General features: G+C 43.5%; 2 long non-coding RNA genes across 6 annotated transcripts in view; one reads left to right on the top strand and one right to left on the bottom strand.

The window, feature by feature from the left end:
- Window positions 1–23,191, bottom strand: part of LOC141278294 (uncharacterized) — a 56,781-nt gene that overhangs the window by 21,183 nt on the left and 12,407 nt on the right. The window contains exon 3 of one of the 2 annotated variants that reach the window (XR_012330736.1): window positions 12,774–16,050. The exons of the other annotated variant lie outside the window; for it this stretch is intronic. This is a non-coding gene — a long non-coding RNA (uncharacterized lncRNA). Of the gene's footprint in view, window positions 1–12,773; window positions 16,051–23,191 lie in introns of those variants that run through there. 2 annotated transcript variants of the gene reach the window in all.
- On the top strand, window positions 819–22,850 carry LOC141278293 (uncharacterized). Of its 4 annotated transcripts, XR_012330732.1 has the most exons (5): window positions 819–949; window positions 9,444–9,602; window positions 10,013–10,148; window positions 12,814–12,898; window positions 13,495–13,545. It is a non-coding gene; the product is annotated as an uncharacterized lncRNA (long non-coding RNA). The 4 variants fall into 4 exon arrangements; XR_012330733.1 differs by lacking the exons at window positions 12,814–12,898; window positions 13,495–13,545 and adding an exon at window positions 22,759–22,850; XR_012330734.1 differs by lacking the exons at window positions 12,814–12,898; window positions 13,495–13,545 and adding an exon at window positions 22,481–22,527.

Below are 23,191 nucleotides of genomic sequence, written 5' to 3'. Positions count from 1 at the left end.
TGAGGCTATGACCTGTTAACTTTGGCCTCCTCAAGGCAGTAGACAAGCAAGCAGAGAAAGGTGTTCTAATACTGGCAAGAATAATTGACTCTGATTACCATGAGAAGCTAAGGCTGCTCTTAAATAATGTGTGCAGGGAGGAGTATTCTGGAACACAGGAGATTCACCAGGATATCAACTGATGATTGATCAGTGATGATGAAACAGGCAGTTGCAGCAGTCATGGACTTACAAAGACAACTAAAGGGCCAGACCCCTTCGAGATGAGGGTCTGCGTCATCCATTCAGGAAAGCAACCAAGATCAGCCAAAGAACCAGCTGAGGGTAAGGGAAATCTAGAGCAGACAGTAGGAAAGGGAGATGACAGATATTAATTATGGACTAGGGACATATTGCAGCAGCAGGGAATGTAACTTCTTCTACTAACCTTCTTGTATTAAATCTTTGTAGGGTTTGCAGCTGGCCAAAGTTTGAAGACCACTCTGGACAGACTGGATTTAATGCAGAACAGAAAAGTATATAAGGACAAAGGTTGAACCCTATTGGAAATATGTTGTGGTTTCAAAATAAGTCCACAAATTCTTTGCTGCTCCTTCATTCAAAAGGTGACACCTAATTCCCTTCCCCTTAAGTGTGGACTGTACTTAGTGACTCGCTTCTAAGGAATAGAATGTGGTGCAAGTGACAGTGTATGACTTCTGAGACGAGGTCATAAAAGGCCTTGTGACCCCTCTCTCTCTCATCACTCATTAAAGGAAGCCAGTTGCCATATCATAAGGACACTCAAACAGCCCTACGTTGTGGGTGAACTAATGTAGTGATCTTTCAGCCCTAATCAAGCTTTCAGATAAATGCAGCCCTGGCTTGAAATATTGGATGTAACATCATGAGAGACCCTGAGCCAGAACCACCAGTTAAGTTGCTCCTGAATTACTGACCCATAGAAACTGTGGGTAATAATTGCTTGTTTGTTGTAAGACACTAAATTTGGGGCTCATTCCTTATGCAGTGACATGTAACTAACTTAATGATTCCTCTACAGCATTTACATCCTCTTGTTTGACTCTTAACCGCAGCATTCCTGGAGGTGACCATTTCTGCATAGGCTTTGACCTGCTGCCCCCAGGTGTAATCTGAAGCATACGACCTCAGCCCATGCTGGGGACCTTTAGCTTCCTACACTGGGAATTCTCTTAGGTGTGGGACACTGGCAAGATGCCTCCTAGCACTCACAATAATGAGAAAGAAACCAAAGGATAAATGCTTTCCCTTTCACCACTCAGATGTTAAGTTCTGAGGTGGCTTTCACAAAGCTTCTGAGAAGGTGTTGGTAGGCTTGAGCACCAGCTGCTCAAATGTCTCTAACTTGACAAGGTAGTTTTCTTTTTACCCTACTTTTTTTTTTTTTTTTTTTTGCGGTACACGGACCTCTCACTGCTTTGGCCTCTCCCGTTGCGAAGCACAGGCTCCGGAGGTGCAGGCCCAGCGGCCATGGACCATGAGCCCAGCCGTTCCGTAGCACATGGGATCCTCCCAGACCGGGGCATGAACCTGCGTCCCCTGCATCGGCAGGCAGACTCTCAACCACTGCGCCACCAGGGAAGCCTTACCCTACTTTTTATTATGAAAATTTTCAAACATAAAGAAGTTCAGGGACGAGGTGAAGATGGCGGAAGAGTAAGACACGGAGATCACCTTTCTCCCCACAGATACACCAGAAATACATCTACACGGGGAACAACTCCTACAGAACACCTACTGAACGCTGGCAGAAGACCTCAAACCTCCCAAAAGGCAAGAAACTCCCCACGTACCTGGGTAGGGCAAAAGAAAAAAGAATAAACAGAGACAAAAGAATAGGGACGGGACCTGCACCAGTGGGAGGGAGCTGTGAAGGAAGAAAGGTTTCCACACACTAGGAAGACCCTTCGCGGGCGGAAACTGAGGGTAGCGGAGCGGGGGAGCTTCGGCGCCGCAGAAGAGAGCACAGCAACAGGGGTGCGGAGGGCAAAGCGGGGAGATTCCCGCACAGAGGATCAGGGCCGACCGGCACTGACCAGCCCGAGACGCTTGTCTGCTCACCCGCCGGGGCAGGCGGGGCTGCGAGCTGAGGCTCGGGCTTCGGTCGGAGCGCCGGGGAAGGACTGGGGCTGGCAGCGTGATCACAGCCTGAAGGGGGTTAGTGCCCCACGGCTAGCCGGGAGGGAGTCCTGGAAAAGGTCTGGACCTGCCGAAGAGGCAAGAGACTTTTTCTTCCCTCTTTGTTTCCTGTTGCACGAGGAGAGGGGATTAAGAGCGCCGCTTAAAGGAGCTCCAGAGATGGGCGCCAGATGCGGCTATCAGCGCGGACCCCATAGACGGGCATGAGATGCTAAGGCTGCTGCTGCCACCACCAAGAAGCCTGTGTGCGAGCACAGGTCACTATCCACACCCCCCTGCCGGGGAGCCTGTGCAGCCCGCCACTGCCAGGGTCCCGGGATCCAGGGACAACTCCCCCGGGAGAACGCACGGTGCGCCTCAGGCTGGTGCAACGTCACGCTGGCCTCTGCCGCCACAGGCTCGCCCTGCACTCCGTGCCCCTCCCTCCCCCCGGCCTGAGTGAGCCAGAGCCCCCGAATCAGCTGCTACTTTAACCCCGTCCTGTCTGAGCGAAGAACAGACACTCTTTGGCGACCTACACGCAGAGGCGGGGCCAAATCTGGGAGCTGTGAGAACAAAGAAGAGAAAGGGAAATCTCCCCCAGCAGCCTCAGAAGCAGCGGATTAAAGCTCCACAATCAACTTGATGTACCCTGTATCTGTGGAATACATGAATAGACAACGAATCATCCCAAATTGAGGAGGTGGACTTTGAGAGCAAGATTTAGGATTTTTTCCCCTTTTCCTCTTTTTGTGAGTGTGTATGTGTATGCTTCTGTGTGAGATTTTGTCTGTGTAGCTTTGCTTCCACCATTTGTCCTAAGGTTCTATCCGTCCGTTTTTTTTAAATTTTTTTCTTAATAATTATTTTTTATTTTAATAACTTTATTATATTTTATTTTATTTTACTTTATCTTCTTTCTTTCTTTCTTTTTTCCTCCCTCCCACCGTCCCTCCCTCCCTCCCTCCCTCCTTTCTTTCTTTCCTTCCTTCCTTCCTTCCTTCTTCCTCCCTTCCTGCCTTCCTTCCTTCCTTCCTTCTTTCCTTTCTTCCTACTTCTACTAATTCTTTCTCTCTACTTTTTCTCCATTTTATTCTGAGCCGTGAGGATGAAAGGCTCTTGGTGCTGCAGCCAGGAGCCAGTGCTGTGCCTCTGAGGTGGGAGAGACAACTTCAGGACACTGGTCAACAAGAGACGTCCCAGCTCCACATAATATCAAACGGTGAAAATCTCCCAGAGACCTCCATCTTAACACCAGCACCCAGCTTCACTCAACGACCAGCAAGCTACAGTGCTGGACATCCTATGCCAAACAACCAGCAAGACAGGAACACAACCCCACCCATTAGCAAGCTGCCTAAAATCATAAGTCCACAGACACCCCAAAACACACCACCAGACGTGGACCTTCCCACCAGAGAGACAAGATCCAGCCTCATCCACCAGAACACAGGCACTAGTCCCCTCCACCAGGAAACCTACACAACCCACTGAACCAACCTTAGCCACTGGGGACAGACACCAAAAACAATGGGAACTACGAACCTGCAGCCTGCAAAAAGGAGACCCCAAACACAGTAAGATAAGCAAAATGAGAAGACAGAAAAACACACCGCAGATGAAGGAGCAAGATAAAAACCCACCAGACCTAACAAATGAAGAGGAAATAGGCAGTCTACCTGAAAAAGAATTCAGAATAATGATAGTAAAGATGATCCAAAATCTTGGAAATAGAATAGACAAAATGCAAGAAACATTTAACAAGGACCTAGAAGAACTAAATATGAAAAAACAATGATGAACAACACAATAAATGATATGAAAAATACTCTAGATGAGATCAAAGCAGAATAACTGAGGCAGAAGAACGGATAAGTGACCTGGAAGATAAAACAGTGGAAATAACTACTGCAGAGTTAAAGAAAGAGAGCAGAATAAAGAAAAAAGAATGAAACGAATTGAGGACAGTCTCAGAGACCTCTGGAACAACATTAAACGCACCAACATTCGAATTATAGGGGTTCCAGAAGAAGAAGAGAAAAAGAAAGGGACTGAGAAAATATTTCAAGAGATTATAGTTGAAAATTTCCCAAATATAGGAAAGGAAATAGTTAATCAAGTCCAGGAAGAACAGAGAGTCCCATACAGGATAAATCCAAGGAGAAATACGCCAAGACACATATTAATCAAACTGTCAAAAATTAAATACAAAGAAAGCATATTAAAAGCAGCAAGGGAAAAACAAAAATAACACACAAGGGAATCCCCGTAAGGTTAACAGCTGATCTTTCAGCAGAAACTCTGCAAGCCAGAAGGGACTGGCAGGACATATTTAAAGTGATGAAGATGAAAAACCTGCAATCAAGATTACTCTACCCAGCAAGGATCTCACTCAGATTTGATGGAGAAATTAAAACCTTTACAGACAAGCAAAAGCTGAGAGAGTTCAGCACCACCAAACCAGCTTTACAACAAATGCTAAAGGAACTTCTCTAGGCAAGAAACACAAGAGAAGGAGAAGACCTACAATAACGAACCCAAAACAATTAAGAAAATGGGAATAGGACTATACATATGGATAATTACCTTAAATGTAAATGGACTAAATGCTCCCACCAAAAGCCACAGATTGGCTGAATGGATACAAAAAGAAGACCCATATATTTGCTGTCTACAAGAGACCCACTTCAGACCTAGAGACACATACAGACTGAAAGTAAGGGGATGGAAAAAGATATTCCATGCAAATGGAAGCCAAAAGAAAGGTGGAGTAGCAATTCTCATATCAGACAAAATAGACTTTAAAATAAAGACTATTAGAAGAGACAAAGAAGGACACTACATAATGATCAAGGGATCGATCCAAGAAGAAGATATAACAATTGTAAATATTTATGCACCCAACATAGGAGCACCTCAATACATAAGGCAAATACTAACAGCCATAAAAGGGGAAATCGACAGTAACACATTCATAATAGGGGACTTTAACACCCCACTTTCACCAATGGACAGATCATCCAAAATGAAAATGAATACGGAAACACAAGCTTTAAATGATACATTAAACAAGATGGACTTAATTGATATTTATAGGACACTCCATCCAAAAACAACAGAATACACATTTTTCTCAAGTGCTCATGGAACATTCTCCAGCATAGATCATATCTTGGGTCACAAATCAAGCCTTGGTAAATTTAAGAAAACTGAAATTGTATCAAGTATCTTTTCCGACCACAACACTATGAGACTAGATATCAATTACAGGAAAAGATCTGTAAAAAATACAAACACGGGCTTCCCTGGTGGCGCAGTGGTTGAGAGTCCGCCTGCTGATGCAGGGGACACGGGTTCGTGCCCCGGTCCGGGAGGATCCCACATGCCGCGGATGGCTGGGCCCGTGAGCCATGGCCGCTGGGCCTGTGTGTCTGGAGCCTGTGCTTCGCAATGGGAGAGGCCAAAACAGTGAGAGGCCCGCATACAGCAAAAAAAAAAAAAAAAAAAAAAAAAGATAAACCATTAGCCAGACTCATCAAGAAAAAAGGAGAAGACTCAAATCAATAGAATTAGAAATGAAAAAGGAGAAGTAACAACTGACACTGCAGAAATACAAAAGATCACGAGAGATTACTACAAGCAGCTCTATGCCAATAAAATGGACAACCTGGAAGAAATGGACAAATTCTTAGAAATGCACAACCTGCCAAGACTGAATCAGGAAAAATAGAAAATATGAACAGACCAATCACAAGCACTGAAATTGAAACTGTGATTAAAAATCTTCCAACAAACAAAACCCCAGGACCAGATGGCTTCACAGGCGAATTCTATCAAACATTTAGAGAAGAGCTAACACCTATCCTTCTCAAACTCTTCCAAAATACAGCAGAGGGAGGAACACTCCCAAACTCATTCTACGAGGCCACCATCACCCTGATACCAAAACCAGACAAGGATGTCACAAAGAAAGAAAACTACAGGCCAATATCACTGATGAACATAAATGCAAAAATCCTCAACAAAATACTAGCAAACAGAATCCAACAGCACATTAAAAGGATCATACACCATGATCAAGTGGGGTTTATTCCAGGAATGCAAGGATTCTTCAATACACACAAATCAATCAATGTGATAAACCATATTAACAAATTGAAGGAGAAAAACCATATGATCATCTCAAGAGATGCAGAGAAAGCTCTCGACAAAATTCAACACCAATTTATGATAAAAACCCTGCAGAAAGTAGGCATAGAGGGAACTTTCCTCAACATAATAAAGGCCGTATATGACAAACCCACAGCCAACATCGTCATCAATGGTGAAAAACTGAAAGCATTTCCACTAAGGTCAGGAACAAGACAAGGTTGCCCGCTCTCACCACTATTATTCAACATAGTTTTGGAAGCTTTAGCCACAGCGATCAGAGAAGAAAAGGAAATAAAAGGAATCCAAATCGGAAAAGAAGTAAAGCTGTCACTGTTTGCAGATGACATGATACTATACATAGAGAATCCTAAAGATGCTACCAAAAAACTACTAGAGCTAATCAATGAATTTGGTAGAATAGCAGGATACAAAATTAATGCACAGAAATCTCTTGCATCCCTATACACTAATGATAAAAATCTGAAAGAGAAACTAAGGAAACACTCCCATTTACCACTGCTACAAAAAGAATAAAATACCTAGGAATAAACCCACCTAAGGAGACAAAAGACCTGTATGCAGAAAACTATAAGACACTGATGAAAGAAATTAAAGATGATACAAATAGATGGAGAGATATACCATGTTCTTGGATTGCAAGAATCAACATTGTAAAAATGACTCTACTACCCAAAGCAATCTACAGATTCAATGCAATCCCTATCAACTTACCACTGGCATTTTTCACAGAACTAGAACAAAAAATTTCACAGTTTGTATGGAAACACAAAAGACCCCGAATAGCCAAAGCAATCTTGAGAACGAAAAACGGAACTGGAGGAATCAGGCTCCCTGACTTCAAAGCTACAGTAATCAAGACAGTATGGTACTGGCACAAAAACAGAAAGATAGATCAATGGAACAGGATAGAAAGCCCAGAGGTAAACCCATGCACATATGGTCACCTTATCTTTGATAAAGGAGGCAGGAATGTACAGTGGAGAAAGGACAGCCTCTTCAATAAGTGGTGCTGGGAAAACTGGACAGGTACATGTGAAAGTTTGAGATTAGATCACTCTCTAACACCATACACAAAAATAAGCTCAAAATGGATTAAAGACCTAAATGTAAGGCCAGAAACTATCAAACTCTTAGAGGAAAACATAGGCAGAACACTCTATGACATAAATCACAGCAAGATCCTTTTTGACCCACCTCCTAGACAAATGGAAATAAAAACAAAAATAAACAAATGGCACCTAATGAAACTTCAAAGCTTTTGCACAGCAAAGGAAACCATAAACAAGACCAAAAGACAACCCTCAGAATGGGAGAAAACATTTGCAAATGAAGCAACTGACAAACGATTAATCTCCAAAATTTACAAGCAGCTCATGCAGCTCAATAACAAAAAACAAACAACCCAATCCAAAAATGGGCAGAGGACCTAAATAGACATTTCTCCAAAGAAGATATACAAACTGCCAACAAACACATGAAAGAATGCTCAACATCACTAATCATTAGAGAAATGCAAATCAAAACTACAATGAGATATCATCTCATACCAGTCAGAATGGCCATCATCAAAAAATCTAGAAACAATAAATGCTGGAGAGGGTGTGGAGAAAAGGGAACACTCTGCACTGCTGGTGGGAATGTGAATTGGTACAGCCACTATTGAGAACATTATGGAGGTTCCTTAAAAAACCACAAATAGAACTACCATATGACCCAGCAATCCCACTACTGGGCATATACCCTGAGAAAACCAAAATTCAAAAAGAGTCATGTACCAAAATGTTCATTGCAGCACTATTTACAATAGCCCGGAGGTGGAAACAACCTAAGTGCCCATCATCGGATGAATGGATAAAGAAGATGTGGCACATATATACAATGGAATATTACTCAGCCATAAAAAGAAACGAAATTGAGCTATTTGTAGTGAGGTGGATAGACCTAGAGTCTGTCATACAGAGTGAAGTAAGTCGAAAAGAGAAAGACAAATACTGTATGCTAACACATATATATGGAATTTAAGAAAAAAAAATGTCATGAAGAACCTAGGGGTAAGACAGGAATAAAGACACAGACCTACTAGAGAACGGACTTGAGGATATGGGGAGGGGGAAGGGTGAGCTGTGACAAAGCGAGAGAGAGGCATGGACATATATACACTAACAAACGTAAGGTAGATAGCTAGTGGGAAGCAGCCGCATGGCACAGGGATATCGGCTCAGTGCTTTGTGACCGCCTGGAGGGGTGGGATAGGGAGGGTGGGAGGGAGGGAGACGCAAGAGGGAAGAGATATGGGAACATATGTATATGTATAACTGATTCACTTTGTTATAAAGCAGAAACTAACACACCATTGTAAAGCAATTATACCCCAATAAAGATGTTAAAAAAAAAAGTCAGAGATTGTCATTTTGGATGAAAAAAATAATAATAATGGTGATATTGACTTATGTGCCTGATTTCTGACATCACTGAGATTCAGATGCAGTCCTTGCTTGACTCTGAAGTCCAGTGTAAGTTACACATGCCTCTCTTCTCATGTCAAAGTGATCACTCATTGAGACTCTACTAGATTTTACACTGTGTTAGGTTAAAAAAAAAAAAAAAGTTCAAAGAATTTTACAGTTAATATCCATATATCCACCACCTAGATTATGCAACTAACATTTAACTCTTTACTGCATGTCTATCATCTGTCCCTCTATCCATCTACTAATATATCACATTTTAAAATGCATTTCAAAGTAATTTGCAGACAACAGTACAATTCACCTCTAAGCACTTCAGCATGCATATATTTAACGAGAAGTCAATATCTACGATTTTTTTTCTTTTAAGGCAAAACTTATATTCAGTGAAATGCAGAAATCTCAAGTGTACCATTCAAAAATAAATGTACCTGTGTGACCCAAATCCTCTGAAGATATGAGCACTCCCTCATGTCCACATTCTGTCAATTTCCATTTCCATACACATACAACCACACAGACCACTGTTTTGATTTTTCCTCACCATAGATTAGCTTTGCCTGTTCTAGAACTTCATATAAATGGAACCAGAGAGTACTCTTTTGTGTAAGGCTTCTGTCACCCAGCACGTTTTAATATTTATCCGTATTGTTGTATCCACAGCTTTCCTTTTCATTGCCGACCAGGACTCCACCGCATGAACACACCAGTTTCCTTAGCCATCCTTCTGTGAATATGCTGTTCCTAGTATTTGACTATTATGAATAATGTCGCTGTGAACATTCTTACCCAAATCTGGCTGTATATAGATATTTTCACTGAGTAAGTATTTAGGAATGGAATTGCTGGGTCATAGAAATGTACGTTTAGTTTTATGAGAAACTGTCAGATTTTTCATAAGTGGTTGTCCCGTTTTACGCTTCTACCAATAATTTATGAGAACTCCAATTATTCCACATTCTCAACAACATTTGCTGCTGCCAGTCTTTGTAATTTAGCCATTTTAGTAGGTATCCAGAAGGTGTCTCATTGTGACTTGAATTTGAATTCCCCTGATAACTAGTGATACTGAGCACTTTTTCATGTGCTTCTTGGTCATTTGTGTATTAATAGGACATCCTTGTATTGGCTTTTCTGCCTTCCTTGTTTCACTCTCCCATTCCTCACTCTTGGTATCTAGTATCATTTCTCAAACTACCTGTCTGTGACCCTTTGTCTTGGCTTTACTTTAGGGATATGCAGGCTAAGACAGCAGAGAAAGCTGGAGAGCTGAGAAGGTACAACGCCATTCCCTCCCCCGCTCCTATGAAAAGAGCAAGGGCGATGCTTCTCTCTTCTGGTGACGCCTCACCTCTCCTAGGTTAACAGGTGTGCTTCCATGTGATGTCTGAGGGAGAGGGGGTGAAAAATGCACCTCTGACTAGGAGTATTGTGTAAGACCACATGCAGTTAAATTTCTATATCCTTCACAATTAAAGAAATTTTTTGTCTTTTTTTTTTTTTTTTGCGGTACTCAGGCCTCTCACTGCTGTGGCCTCTCCCGTTGCAGAGCACAGCCTCCGGGTGCGCAGGCTCAGTGGCCATGGCTCACGGGCCCAGCCGCTCCGCCGCATGTGGGATCTTCCCGGACCGGGGCACGAACCCATGTCCCCTGTATCGGCAGGCAGACTCTCAACCACTGCGCCACCAGGGAAGCCCAAATCTTTTGTCTTTTGACTCTGTTATCACTGTTAGAATCACTAAGATGGCTATTCACACTAAGTTCAAACACAAAGGACACTGGTCTAAGAAACAGGCAGAGAAATGGCTTAGAAAATAAAATTCTTCTTTCATTCATCACCTGAACTTCACGTAAGACCCAGATCAGCCTCCACATGGTGGACACCACCCTTCCTCAACACCCAGAGCACTCTGAAGCGCCTCCTGACTCTCCAGCATCCAGGCCCAAGAGAACAGAGCTGAGAGAGAAGTCCCCACCACTCCCCGCTTCCGCCAGCACTACGCTCATATTCTGCACCAGGATCTGGGTCTTCCTGTCATCACAACAGCAACAACAAAAAAACTTCAAGCTTAACTGAGGATTCTAGACTTAGATACAAACTCCCACCTAGAACAGTGCCTGTAGCTATGCATTCAATAGTTTTGGTTGAATAAAATAATAAGGGTACAGATGAATGGATGCATATTTAAATAACAGTTCAAACAGAATGTGGCAAATACACACACACACACACACACACACACACACACATGCACAATGAATGATACAAAGTGCAAGTTCCATGGGGAGGTCCAAGGATGGAAGAGGAAAGTACACATCCCTACAGCCCCCCAGCTAGTCTGGGAGTAACCAAACCCACAGCTTCACTACTTCTGACCTGTCCAGGAGAACTGCACTAGCGCCAGAGGCTCTGAGAAAGCCAAGGAGACACAGGTGATGGTGGACAGAGGTGGTGGCAGCTTGGGGACCAACACGTTCTCATGGCCCCAGCCTCCAGAGGAGGGGGGTCCACCCTGGGACCCTTCGAGCTGTGACCACACTGCCCAGGTGCAAGTCCATAAGGGTCACGGTCATAGATCCACCAAAACAGAGCAGGAAGAGGCTTCCCCCTCACAGAGGGCCTGGAAGTAGCCTCTGCCTGGGTGGCAATTGACAGCATCTTGGAAAACGGCTCTCAGGGTGGAGAGCCACGAGGACCTGCTGTGCAGAAGGCTGTAGAGACCTGTGGCGCACACGGGTCAGGGTGGCAGCTGGTGGCAGTGGTGCAGGCTGAGGAAGTGACAACTGGAAAATGTACCATTTTCCCAGTAGCAGTGGAAGGGGAGGTGATGGAAGTGGAGCAGGTGGAGGAGGGAGAAAGAAATGGAGGCAAGAAGCCAGCAGGTGAAGACATGGACATGTCCAAGTAGAGATGAGCTGCCCACTGGACTTCAAAGACTTAGTACAGAAAAAAAGAATGTAAAATACCTCAATTTTTATATTGATTGCCTGTTGAAATACTACTTTTGATATATTGTATGAAATAAAATATAATTAAATGTTTTAATATGGAAGATATCAGTGGGCAGGAATGGGCAGGAAAGATTTATGGGAGCTGAACAATCTGAACTGAGCCTTGAAGGGTAAGTAGGATTGAGCTGGTGGAAGAAAAGGGAAACAGCCAGTAAGAGAGGCTCCTGACTGTATAGACCTGAATTCTTTCTGATGGCTCTCTTCAGAGCTGAAATTAACCTCATCGCAGCATTAAAAAGATCAGGGACACTGGAATCTGAAGATTTAGATTAAAAAAAAACCCTTTCACTATTGATTAGTGTTGGACAAATCACTTAATAAATCTGAGACTCTAATTTCTCATCCGAAAACAGGTATCAGAAAAATTCTATCTCACTCTAGTGATACCTAAATTAGATAGTATGCTAAAGAGCTCTGTTATAAAGCACCTGGAAATATATCATTCTCACTTCTTCTCCAGTATTTCTGTGTTAGCACATCTTCTCAACAGTTTATTTCATAAGACTTGTGCTTCTCCTTCAATGCCTATGTGTAGTCAGGGAGGCCTGTGTATTTTAATATATTTTCAAATGCTTCCCTTCTGCATACACCTCTCTTCTATAGATATCAGACCCTTCTAATTGACTTTGGGGTATAGAGGGTGGGGGTCTCTGCAGAAGAAAATGGACATTTCCCATCTTCCTGATTTGCCTGCTCAATGAGTAGCAGCGCCATCCACCCAGCTGAGTTACCCTTAGAACACTCCCTCACTGGACAAATCTGCGAATAAGTCCTATTTTACCTCTCAAACATCTTTCATTTCTCTTGCTGCCACCCAAGTCTAACTTTTATCTTTGCCTGAACTACTGCAATAACCTCCTAGATGCCATTAAATCCTTGACTTTTGTCCATCTCTCTACAATCCATTCTTTACTCTGCAGCCAAAGTGATTTTCTCAATATTAAGGGAAAAGCATTCAGTCTTACAGCATTCAGTGGGATGTTAGCTGAGTTTTTTCTTGTTGTTGATCCCCTTTTTTAGGTTAAGGGAGTTCCCTTCTGTTCCAAGATGGCTAAGAACTTCTAAGATGAATGGGTGTTGAATCCTGTCAAATGCTCTTGATGTGGTAAATAACAGGAACCCTGCCTGAATGGGAGATAGAATTGGAAGGGCAGGGGGAGACGGTATTGTCTGAAATAACTGGATGTGTTACGGCTAGTAGAAGGGGGTCAACTAGAGGCCATCTTGCAGTTCCTGCTGCCTCCACGATTCAAAGGCAACCAGGTACACAGCACGGCCTTTGAAACTACTGATTCTATCTTAGTCTGTGGGTAACAACTGGGATCATTCTCTAAGAGCACCATCTCAGGACGCCCCTAGAAAGTTTCAGTTGCTATCCATTCCCTTGGCTTGCCGTCCTTCAACAAACAGCAACTGTGACATCTCCAACATGAAACTGGGCGTGCAGGTTACCTACTATTCATTGGCAGTCCTTGTAATTAGCTATTGAGCTCAGGTGGCAAATCCCAATGCAAATCTATTCATCAGAGTACAATTAATTAAACTTGACTTTCTCATTAGACACCTATAGTTTCCCTAACCTTTCATTCAGGCTAAGGATTCCATGTAATGAATGTCACCTTACAATTTGTCGTTATCAGTCATATCATTTTATCTTACAGTACTTGATACTACTTACAATGACCTCTCTTGATTTTTCAGAATGACGAGCTTGAAGGACAAAACACTGGTTATTTAATAATTAAAAGATACTGTGAAACAACAAAGGCAGTAAAATATGTTTAGTAATTTATTTCTATTGTATCAACTTTGAAAACCATTTTCAAATCTTCACTCTCTTGGCCACGCTTCTATATGAACAATGCTCAGTCCTCAGAATGCCTTATGTATTCTGGCAAACAGTTTATGAGCAGATTCCTGGGCCCTGATCTTAGATCCTGATTCTGCAAGACTGGAAGCAGTCCAAGTGATGTGGATGTCGGTGACCCATGAGCACCTTTGGAGAGGCTCTGACCTCTGGTATTGGATCTGCCTCTGTCAGGGACGGAACAGTCTCTGCCTCTGCTGTCTGAGTCCACAGAAAATTTCCAGGCAGAAGTGGGTTTCAGCTAAGCGTCCAACAGAAGCCCCAAGGGCAGACGTATCATGAGTTAGCCACTACCTGTCTACCCTCTGCAATGTAACTTAATAAAGGCCCCACAGCCCTGGGAATGAGGTGCAAGGTCACCATCATGATAGGAGTGAGCATCACTGAAATGGCTGAGGACAAGACTCTTCAGTTTGCCTTTAGAAAATGTTTAAATACTTAACTGCCTTGTTGTCCTTCCCTCCCCATTGGTCAAAGTCTCCAGGGCCTCTTCTTTGTCCACTGATACAAACAACAACAGTAATAATAACCCCTTATATTTTATAACGAGACAAGAGAGTCACTGAATTTCAGAACCAGAAGAAATCACTGAGATTGCCTCATTCAACCCCAGAGAGGTGAAAAGCAGATGACGCGGTGACAGGGCAGAGAGGCCTGACTCTTAGGCCAGGGTTTTCCGCTAGAACTTTACAAAATTACCTCATGTCTTTTAATCATTAATCTATCTGTCTTATCTGTGCCCCTGCCTCAGAGCAAAACTCAAAACTCCCCAGGGGACAAATCACAAGCAACCGAGCAACCGGAAGCACACTGTCTGCTTGGTGGGGCAGTGTGTGAGGTGACAACTGCCTGGGGCTGGCCCTGCCCGGGCTCCGCCCAGCACGCTCCTCTGCAGTACTACACTTCCTGTCCTGAATAATCACGAACCGAAATGAACAATAGTGACGACCAGAAAAAAATTGCTGACAATAAAAGTTCTCTTTTATTGAACTTGGTGCATGTCATGTTGCCAGCAAAACAAAAAGTAAAAAATAAAAAGTAAGATAACACAGTACAAACATGCAAACGTGATGACTGACTTTTTTTTCCCCCACTCCATTCATGTATTTTTTAAAAGGAAAAAAACTTAGACCTACATAGTGGTCCGTCACAAAAACAAATATTACAGTTAAACAACAAGAGCAATTAAGATGAATAAACTTTAATTTTTAAGGCTATTACTCAAATCAGAAAAAGTTCATGTAGGAATTAAAATTTGCCCCTAACCAAACAAAAATATCAATATTACACCTCATGGTTTTAAATTTTAAGCATAAGTAAAAACTCTAGTAGTCACACAGACCCCAGAATTGAGGTACGTAAAGTTCTGTTTCTTCATCTTTGCATTCATTGTGCTGTAACTGTTTATTTGGACTCTACTGTGTAAAGGCAGGAATATGTTCATCCCAGGGGCTGGAGGCACAAACTGTACCTGAGGCAAGCTGGAATGATTTCAATCTGTTACAAATGTATTCTCCAAACAATGTATTCAGTCGAGTCACAGTGTGTGCAGGGAGAACAGGAGGGCAACTTATGACTAGGGATTCTCTTCACTTCCACATAAAATGCAACTACTAATGGATAATCAATATAAATGTGTGAATTCTAAGACACATATATATTAATAAAACCCAACAGTAACTCAGCAATTGTTTGGAACTTTAACAAATAATATTTTGGGGACACTGTTTTTTCATTGACATGTTTAGAATTGCCAGAACATGGTAATAATAAAAGCAGACTAAATTTTAGGGCATCTACAAAGAACCTACAGCTAACATCATGGCTTCCTGGTGACAGACGGAATACTTCTCTCTAAGATAGTGAACACGCAAGGGTGCCCTCTTTCATCACTTCTATGCAACACTGAACTGCAAGTTCTAACAATTGCCAAAAAAAAAAGGCTCAGAAGAGAAAGAAAAGGCATAAATATTGGACAGGAAAAAAATAAAACTATCTTTTTTCACAGATAACATTATTGTGTTAGAAAATCCTAAGGAATCTACACATACACACACACACACACACAGCTACTAAAACTAGTAAATTGAACTTACCAAGGTCATAGGATACAAGGTCAATATACAAACTTGACTGTATTTCTATATACCAGCAATGAACATTCGGAAAATGAAATTTAAAATACACTTACATTTATAACACTATCAAAAAAAATGATAGGGCTTCCCTGGTGGCGCAGTGGTTGAGAGTCCGCCTGCCAATGCAGCGGACGCGTGTTCGTGCCCCGGTCCGGGAAGATTCCACATGCCGCGGAGCGGCTGGGCCCGTGAGCCATGGCCGCTGAGCCTGCGCGTCCGGAGCCTGTGCTCCGCAACGGGAGAACCTGAACTCTTACAACAGTAAGAGGCCCGCGTACCACAAAAAAAAAAAAAAAGGAAAGAAAAACCATGATATACTTTGGAATGAATTTAACAAAATATGTATAAAACCTATACACTGAAATTATAAAACATTGCTAAAAAAATTAAGTAAGACCTAAATTAACAGACACATATATCATGTTCATGGATCTGAAGATTCAGTACTATTCAGATGGAAATTCCTGGGGGCTTCCCAGGTGGCACAGTGGTTAAGAATCCACCCGCCAATGCAGGCGACACATGTTCGAGCCCTGGTCGGGGAAGATCCCACAGCCCGTGAAGCAACTAAGCCCGTGTGCCATAACTACTGAGCCCGTGAGCCTAGCGTCCCTGCTCCACAACAAGAGAAGCCACCGCAATGAGAAGCCCACGCACCGCAATGAAAAGTAGCCCCCACTCACCACAACTAGAGAAAGCCTGTGTGCAGCAAAAAGACCCAACACAGCCAAAAATAAATAAATAAAATAAATAAATTTTAAAAAAGATGGAAATTCTCCGGCTTCCCTGGTGGCACAGTGGTTAAGAATCCTCCTGCCAATGCAGGGAACAAGGGTTCGAGCCCTGGTCCGGGAAGATCCCACAGGCTGTGGAGCAACTAAGCCTGTGCACCACAACTACTGAGCCTGTGCCCTAGAGCCCGCAAGCCATGACTACTGAGCCCATGCGCCACAACTACTGAAGCCTGCGTGCCCAGAGCCCGTGCTGCACAACAAGAGAAGCCACTGCAGTGAGAAGCCCGCGCCCCGCAGCTAAAGAAAGCCCGCAATCAGCAATGAAGACCCAATGCAGACAAAAATAAATAAATTTATTTTTTTTAAAAAAAGATGGCAATTCTCTCCCAAATTAATTCATGGATTGAACACAATCTCAATCAAAATTCCAGAAGATTTTTTTTTAGAACTTGATGAGCTGATTCTAAACTTTTTATGGAAATGAAAACGACCTAGAATAACCTAAGCAATTTCAAGACTTTCTATAAAATATAGTAATCAAGACAGTACGATAGTGAAACATATAGACCGATGGAACAGAGAGTCCAGAAAGAGACCCACAAATGTATAGTCAAGTGATTTTCAGCAAAGGTGCCACGGCATTCCAATGGGGAAAGGAATGTTGCAAAAATTACAAGTATTGACCCTTACCTCACAGCATACTCAATAATTAACTCAAAATGTATAACAGACAACATATGAAATTGAAAACTATAAACTCCTAGAAGAAAACCTAAAAGAAAATCTTTGTAACTTTGGTATAGACCAATATTTCTTAGGGCATAAAAATCACAAACAATTAGAGACATAATTGGAAAATGGGGCTTTCTCAAAATTAATACTTTTGCTCATCGAAAAACACTATTAGGAAAACGAAAATCAAGCCACAGAATAGGAGGAAATATTTGCAATATATATACCTCACAAAAGAATTATATGCAGAATATATAAAGAATGAATATAATTCAACTGTGTAGACAGAAACAAACTAAATATAGGCAAAATATTTGAAAAGACACCACAAAAGAAGATATATGAATGAAAATGAGCACAGGGAAAGACCTCAACATCATTAACCATTAGGAAAATGCAGATTAAAACCAAAATAAGATATCACTTCACAGCCACTAGAATGACTAAAGTAAAAGAGACAGACAATACCAAGTGTCAGTGACATTGCTGATAGGAGTGTAAAACACCACTGCTATGTTGGAGAACATTTCAGCACTTTCTCATAAATTTAAACATATGCTTACCATATTGCCCAGTAATTCCACTCCTGGTATTTATCCAAAAGAAATTAAGACATATATCCATACAAAGACTTGTACACAAATGCTCGGAGCAGCTTTCAAAAATATATAAAATACCCCTAAACCAGAAACAACCAAATGTCCATCACCAGGGGGAATGGATGAACAAATTGTGGTATATCTACATAATGGAATAAAACTCATCAATAAAAAGGAAGAATCCAAGGATACACTGCAACAACATGGATCAATCTCCAAAGCACTGTGATGAATGAAAGATGCCTAACACATTTATATGAAATTCTAGAAAATACAAATTTTCTACAGTGACAGAAAGCAGATCAGCAGTTGCCTGGGGGTGAGAAGAAGGCGAGACTAATTGAACAGGATATAAGGGAACATGGGGGCGGGTATGGAAATATGCTGTATGTGGATTGAGGTGGTGCTTACATGGCTGTGTGCATTTTTCAAAATCCACCAAACTTTACACTTAAAATGGAAGCATTTTGTTGTACATAAATTCTACTATAAAACTCATTTTATGGCTTCCCTGGTGGCACAGTGGTTAAGAATCCACCTGCCAATGCAGGGGACACGGGTTCGAGCCCTGGTCCAGGAAGATCCCACATGCCGTGAAGCAACTAAGTCTGTGCACCACAACTACTGAGCCTGTGCTCTAGAGCCCGCGAGCCACAACTACTGAGCCTGCGTGCCACAACTACTGAAGCCCGTGCACCTAGAGCTCATGCTCTACAACAAGAGAAACCACTGCAATGAGAAGCCCGCGCACCGCAACGAAGAGTAGTCCCCGCTCGCGGCAACTAGAGAAAGCCCTCACACAGCAACGAAGACCCAACGCAGCCAAAAATAAATAAATTTCAAAATAAATAAATAAATAAAACTCATTTTAAAAAACAACAGTAGGGACTTCCCTGGCAGTCCAGTGGTTAACACTCGGCGCTTCCACTGCAGGGGGCACAGGTTCAATCCCTGGTCAGGGAACTAAGATCTCATGTGCCGTGCATACAGCCAAAAAAAAAACCCCAAAAACAAACAAACCACAAAAACCCAAGAAACAAGTTCCTAAATGCTCAACTAGCTGCCCATTGTCAGCTAGAGTGCAGGGTTATAAAGGCATCTGCTACACTGAGGACCCTCCAAATATGCACTTGGCTCCAGGCCATGATGTGGTCTCTCACGTGATGGAGAGGACCAGCCCCAAAGGCCAATGGGATGCCTGGACCGGAGGTGGGCTTGGAAGGGCCTATTCTGTGTCCTGTCCCCCTCTCGGATCCCACCTGGCTTTCTGAGGGGAATGAAAGGCACCCCTACCCAAGTAGAGAGCTCATCTAGTCTCAGGAGGGGCCACCAGGCTTCCAAAGGAGTACACTGGAAGGGGAAGAAGAGTGCAAGGGACAGAGACACCTTTGCCCTGCTTTGGACCTGCCTCAGGAACAATACCCATCATGTACTGATGGCTCACTCCATGCCAACCACTATGGGAAGAGTTTTACATGTGTTATTCAACTTCTTACCAGAACCCCAGGTGTCACTCCTTCTGTTAGGCCAGTTCAGAGAGGAAAAAGCAAAAGCGGCAGAGAGGCTAAGAAACTGCCCTGAGCTGTCAGAGCTAGTACGGGACACAGTTGAAGCCAAGGCCACGAAGTCAAGCCTGTGTTCACGTCCACAGCCTCCGCTCGTGAACTAGCTCTGTTCCTGACCCCTCTGCCAGCCTCCCCCCAGCACCCTGCCCGAAGCGCACACCGTCAGGGGCAGGCTCAAGGATGGTGTTCAGAACAAACAGGACCTCAGCCCAGAACACACAGTGCTGTTCGCCTCTCTGCTCCAGCTCCATCGAGTGCCCAAAGTTCAGAATCCTGTTCAGTCATTTTCTCTGTAATTCAAGTACAGAAGTACTTTTAAGAGACGCATAGCATTCTGGCTATTCCCATGTGCTATAAATATGCGATTTATGGGGAAAATGGGAACTCTGTGTCACATTCAAACTGAGAACTATTTGAAGAAAGGGGGAAATTATCCCATCCTATTGAGTCATGGGGAAAAATAACCACAGTCTATCATACTAGTAAACAGGAATGTAAAAATAGCTTCTGTTTGGAAGCGCAGATTGAATGTTAATGTGGCCTTGAGTTTATTTCAAGTATTTTCATTAAGCATTTTTTATTTTTTCAATTTCATCTTTGCAACCTGAAGTTCCCCCCGTATTAAACCAAGGTCAAACAAGTTCAGATGCCAACTTGAAAAACCTTAAGATCAATGTGTTCAACTCCCTAGGAAGAAACCGAAGGCAACTGTTCTTTGAAAACAGGCCACCATGACATATAGGTCATTAGTTACTATAGAACAGGACCCCTGAGGGTCCAAATCAGCCCATGGCTGATTTTCTTCAGCTAGTCCAGAGCAGGAAATACTGTGTGCAGTGGGCTCCTCGTTTCTCTTTGCCCAACATTCCTTTTTTCCAGGAGGCAGGAATTCTCTTCACTGAAAACTGCCTCCCTACTCCAACCTCTGGTCAAGTGAGAGTGGCCAAACCTGGTCTCACCTGACCAAGCAGGTGAGACGGCCAGCCAAGGCTGGGTCTCGTTGAGTCCTTTCCCAAGATCTTTTTTTTTTTTTAAATATTTATTTATTTATTCATTTATTTTTGGCTGTGTTGGGTCTTCGTTTCTATGTGAGGGCTTTCTCTAGTCGCGGCAAGCGGGGGCCACTCTTCATCGTGGTGCATGGGCCTCTCACTGTCGCGGCCTCTCCTTTTGCAGAGCACAGGCTCCAGACGTGCAGGCTCAGCAGTTGTGGCTCACGGGCCCAGTTGTTCCACGGCATATGAGATCTTCCCAGACCAGGGCTCGGACCCGTGTCCCCTGCATTGGCAGGCGGATTCTCAACCACTGTGCCACCAGGGAAGCCCCCCCAAGATCTTTTTAATTAATTTATTTATTTTTTAAAATTTACTTATTTTATTTATTTATTTTTGGTTGCGTTGGGTCTTCGTTGCTGTGCACGGGCTTTCTCTAGTTGCGGTGAGCGGGGGCTACTCTTCATTGTGGTGCATGGGCTTCTCATTGTGGTGGCTTCTCGTTGCAGAGCATGGGCTCTAGGTGCATGGGCTTCAGTAGTTGTGGCTTGCGGGCTCTAGAGTGCAGGCTCAGTAGTTGTGGCACATGGGCTTAGTTGCTCCACGACACGTGGGATCTTCCTGGACCAGGGATCGAACCCGTGTCCCCGGCATTGGCAGGCGGATTCTTAACCACTGCGCCACCAGGGAAGCCCCAGATCTTTTAAATTTAAACGAAAGAAAGAGAGCAAGACTGGGGACACGTGAGCCCAGGAGCTGCAAGCACAGTGTCTGGCTGAGCGGGGAAGTCAGTCTTCAAGAAAGAGCCTTTAGGCCTCTAACTCTCTGGTCCGGTTGCTCCTCCAGGCAGCAAGCCGGTACCTTCCAGGGATTTGTTACAAGAGGGATCGCACGTCCTAGACGAGGCACTGTTGGTCTATGGGGGACCTGTAGTCCACCTGGATTCTGCTCAAAGCCACGCTGAAGTCACAAAATCAAAGAATTCCCTGATGCCCTTTATAGACAGGTCCTGGGTATCTCATGTAACTCATCTCATTTAATCCTCATAACAACCCAGTGGAAAAATTAAGACTATTATCCCCATTTTACCGGTTCAAGTTTTTTAGATCTTAGGTAACATGCCCACAGTCAAACCGTCACTTGCCTTTTCCCATTACTCTGAGGGCAAAACTAACACTGGTAACATTGGTCGGCATCTGGACCCCTGCCTAACCATTCTCGTGAAGGCATAAACTACAAAGACAAATCTAGACTAAAAGCCTGATGCAAACAATCCTGGTTTTTTTTAAAACAATGGGGCTAGCAAGTGGGAAGCTGAGCCCAGTATCTGAAGCCCGCCCAGCATGCCCATCAAACTGGAGGTTTCATTCACACCCAGATGTTGATTCTGCACACCCGCACTAGGTGCGGCAGCTGAAGGTAGAATGAGGGAAGAACCTCCGATTTCTACGGTATGTGCCTTTTAAAAAAATATGCTTTCTATTGTGGTAAAATATACATAAAATTTACTATTTTAACCCTTTAAAGTGGACAGGTCACTGGCGGTAAGTACACTCACACTGCTGTGCAGCCACCACCATCCAGCTCCAGAACGTTTCATCTTCCCAAACTGGAACTCTGTACTCATGAAACACTAACTCCCCATTCCCCTCCTTCCCCCCGACCATGGCACCCACCCTTCTACTTTCTGTCTTTATGAATCTGACTACTCTAAATACCTCATATAAGTGGCATAGTACATGTTCTGCATTTTCAATCCCTCCGCGTATATACTGAGACCTACTATTTGCCCAGCACTGTGCTGAGCTGTATGGGGGGAATGTATAAAATATTAGATCTGATTTCTGCCGCTGAGTTCATTACAGGTGACCTGTGAAGGCAAGGCTAGCTTCTAGGATCTCTCTCATCTAAATGTCCCCTGTCCTCCAAGTTTGTATCATGCACTTCCACATGGTATAGTCTAAGAAGTCTTCATAAAAGTGGTGACTTGAGAAATGAGAATGACGTGTGGTTGGGAAGAGAGGGAGGTTTTGAATTAATTAAATCACTCACAAATCCAGGCAGCCTGGATCATCCCAAGACGACCCAGGAAAAGCCGAAGGGCCACAGCATAATGACCTGGCTTCTCTGAGGACAAGATGCGGAACCCTAGATCTGTGAATCAGACTTCTGTTTGTATCCACAAACCACACATACAATGGTTTCCTTTTCTCCTATTGCAGAATAAGACACAAAAGAAAATCAAAACCGTTTTGTTGTTGTTGTTATTCTTTTTAATTATCTCAGAGAATAGCCAAGCCAGCTCTTTTGTGCAAGTTTGCCTTTTTTCCTTTGGCAGGAGAAGCTAGTAAGAACTTCTGAAACTTGTGCGGAATGTCTGACCACCAGGGTCAGGTCACATCAACCTTGACCACGGCAGGGGACACGGACCCCTGGGGAGATAAGCCTCCAGATGCTCACCCTAACAGTCACACCAGGCCTTCAAACAAGCAGTATGGACACCACCCCTGACGCTCCAGCCCCGCCAGCACTTTGAGCAAGTGTCCAACGCAGCCGCACCCAGACAAGGCTGTCTGTGCAGGGGCGCCGCCCACCTACCATGGCTCCTCCTGCCAGGTCTGCTTTCCAAGCACAAGCCCCCGCTAGGGACCCTGGTGGGTAAGAACAAGAAGGCCTTCACTTCTGTCACTCATACTGCTTTGCCTTTTCTGTCCCCCTGCCCTTCTTCCCTTTAAGATGTGGCAGTTAAAAAAAACAGTATTCCCTACTTT

Source organism: Tursiops truncatus, chromosome 3 (assembly GCF_011762595.2).
Source record: "Tursiops truncatus isolate mTurTru1 chromosome 3, mTurTru1.mat.Y, whole genome shotgun sequence".
Classification (NCBI taxonomy): domain Eukaryota; kingdom Metazoa; phylum Chordata; class Mammalia; order Artiodactyla; family Delphinidae; genus Tursiops; species Tursiops truncatus.
Note: the sequence above shows the minus strand (reverse complement) of the source record. Positions and strands in the feature narration are given on the sequence as shown.